The 407-nt window shown below is 66.3% G+C and overlaps 1 protein-coding gene across 1 annotated transcript in view; it reads left to right on the forward strand.

Moving 5' to 3' along the window:
* Positions 1–407, forward strand: part of P4HA2 (prolyl 4-hydroxylase subunit alpha 2) — a 76,716-nt gene that overhangs the window by 37,022 nt on the left and 39,287 nt on the right. The gene's annotated exons all lie outside the window — the stretch shown is intronic.

The raw sequence follows: 407 nt of genomic DNA on the forward strand, positions 1-407 counted from the left end.
CCGGGCTGCCCCCCTCCCCCCCCCCCCAACGCCCCCAGGAGGAGTGTCGGATCCAGGAGCTGGGGACAGTCTGAATCCCTTTGGGAACTTGGCCCTGGGGGTGGATGCCAGGTCTCCAGTCTTCTTAAGGTCCTTCTCCACTGTCCCCATCCCTGAGAATCCAGCTCCTGGGCCGGGTGACCCCACCCCCTGTAACCTGATGGTGGTGATGATGGGGAGGCAGCAGTAGGAGCCGTGTATACAGCAGGACCACCGAGGAAATGGGCATGAGCTGGGGCCAGGGTAGCTGGCCAGCAATCAGGGATGCTCCCTCCGACAGCACCGGCTTCAGGATCGGGTCGTGGGCCCCTCTCCAGCCGCCCAGGGGCAGGGGAGGAGAGCGGGCCGAGTCCCACAGGTGCGAGCGC

Source organism: Neophocaena asiaeorientalis, unplaced genomic scaffold, assembly GCF_003031525.2.
Source record: "Neophocaena asiaeorientalis asiaeorientalis breed wild unplaced genomic scaffold, Neophocaena_asiaeorientalis_V1.1 scaffold599, whole genome shotgun sequence".
Classification (NCBI taxonomy): domain Eukaryota; kingdom Metazoa; phylum Chordata; class Mammalia; order Artiodactyla; family Phocoenidae; genus Neophocaena; species Neophocaena asiaeorientalis.